This window comes from Notothenia coriiceps, unplaced genomic scaffold (assembly GCF_000735185.1).
Source record: "Notothenia coriiceps isolate Sejong01 unplaced genomic scaffold, NC01 NC01_scaffold00013207, whole genome shotgun sequence".
In the NCBI taxonomy this organism is placed as follows: Eukaryota; Metazoa; Chordata; class Actinopteri; order Perciformes; family Nototheniidae; genus Notothenia; species Notothenia coriiceps.
Window position 1 is genome coordinate 1 of NW_011345908.1, and position 541 is coordinate 541.

Below are 541 nucleotides of genomic sequence, written 5' to 3' on the forward strand. Positions count from 1 at the left end.
GATGATGATGATTGTAAAGAAGTCTTGAATGTAGCATGTAACGATTGTAAAGTTGGTAGTAAAGTCGTCCCATTTGTTCCATTTCGTTTCGACAGAGCAAAACCACAACAAGTAGCGCTTCAATACAATCTGCCATTGTTGTTGTTGTCGATGTGAGGGGTTTCCGCGCAGTTTGGCTTTATGAAGCAGGCATGTAAACGATTACGTCATGACGCAAACGATGACGCAATGACGCAGCACCACTCGGGCTCTGGGCGGTGTGAACAAAACGGGGGCTGAAAAGAAAAAACGGTTCCGAACCAGAAGAGCTCTAGCACGGAGCTAGAACGGGAACCGCGTTGGTGTGAAAGGGGCATTAGATCCTCCAATAGCCGCTTTCACACCGAGTACTTTGCCGTACTTAGTTCCCATCACTTAGTACCCTCATGGAACTACAGAGCCGATCGCGTTCACACCGGAATAAGTCCCTGAGGGAAGATTACGCAAATGAAGCCGCTGACAGTCACTATCTTCTTCTCTGCTTGGTTTACTGGCAGGTCCG